The sequence below is a fragment of the Dendroctonus ponderosae genome, unplaced genomic scaffold (genome assembly GCF_020466585.1).
Source record: "Dendroctonus ponderosae isolate FM_Combo_2020 unplaced genomic scaffold, Dpon_F_20191213v2 Dpon_F_20191213_1, whole genome shotgun sequence".
NCBI classification, from domain to species: domain Eukaryota; kingdom Metazoa; phylum Arthropoda; class Insecta; order Coleoptera; family Curculionidae; genus Dendroctonus; species Dendroctonus ponderosae.
In genome coordinates this window covers 26,990,984-26,992,155 of record NW_026017110.1, presented here as the reverse complement: position 1 = coordinate 26,992,155, position 1,172 = coordinate 26,990,984, and the positions used below count along the sequence as shown (strand labels likewise).

The 1,172-nt window shown below is 35.7% G+C and overlaps 1 long non-coding RNA gene across 4 annotated transcripts in view; it reads right to left on the bottom strand.

Annotated features, from left to right (window-relative positions):
- Positions 1-191: 191 nt before the first annotated feature.
- LOC125502506 overlaps positions 192-1,172 on the bottom strand; it is a 1,803-nt gene continuing 822 nt past the window's right edge. For 3 of the 4 annotated variants that reach the window (XR_007280268.1, XR_007280270.1, XR_007280267.1), the window contains 2 exons: positions 814-881; positions 400-746 (listed from right to left, as the gene is read on the bottom strand). This is a non-coding gene — a long non-coding RNA (uncharacterized LOC125502506). Of the gene's footprint in view, positions 258-399; positions 747-813; positions 882-1,172 lie in introns of those variants that run through there. The other variant, XR_007280269.1, reaches the window with a different exon arrangement.

Below are 1,172 nucleotides of genomic sequence, written 5' to 3'. Positions count from 1 at the left end.
GTAATATGTGGTATAGATTAACGGTTATCAATGATCTATGGATTAAACATAGATGAAGACAACTATAGATAGCCCACTCCATTGCACAAAATGATAACAAGGTTTTTTACTGACACTGTCGCCATCTATTAGCTGCTTCCAACTCTCTAACGTCATTGCCCCAAAATACCCCCCCTCGCGGGTTATTCTGTGGTCATTGCTGGGTTTGCGTCCTTACTACTGTGTATTCAGGATTTGCTATTGTCGGCGAGCCAATACTGCAATTGAGATTAAAAGATGCTTAATACTCAGTTCGATATATTTGTAATATATCAAATTGAACATAAACATACTCCTAATCTCAATTGAAGTATTTCGGCGTAGCCACAGGTGCTTGAATATGTCAATAAAAGCTCTATAAACATTTACACATTTTTATTGCAGTAAATAAATAGGCGAAACGCCAATTACCATTATATTGTGAAAGGTGTTTGTTATAGAAACCAGAAACATTTGCTCAAGAAGCAAAATCATGTTATGAATCAAAAATTCAGAAATTAAACAAATACCTAATTCAAAGTAACAAAACAAATTCATTAATTTAGTACAATTGCTAATGCAGATACATATTTAGGTATGTGTCTGGACAACATAATTACATATAGGTTTCTCACCTGTTGGCGATGTACCAAATTCTTTACGCCCTAATACAAAATTTTGTTGCTTCTGCTGTGTAACTCCTGCTTTCAAATTAAATCTCCTTACCCCTAAAAAGAAAAAATATGTTACTACATTGAAGAATTATATATTATTAGTAGCATAGTATGTACTTACTCGAAACTGTGTGGCCCTTGCAGAATTTGTACTGGTGACAGCTGTAAAAGGGCTGTCCAGAATATCATCTTTGCACATAAATACAAATTATTAAAGCACTTTCATTTTAATACAAACAGTTTTCGGAGTACACAATTCAGGTGCTGATGCTGTGTGATTTGAGCTGCTCTCACTGGAAAGAGTGTCTTTGGAGCCTAAAAATTGACAGGTTGCTAAATTTACATCTCACTCGCTTACAATTAGTACTTACCCAGAACTGTGGCCATATTTGATGTGCCATGAACATATTCAAGCGATGGTCCAGGAATATCGCACAGTTTGACTATGGGTTGCACCAAGCGTCTTTTGCCAGGAAGCTA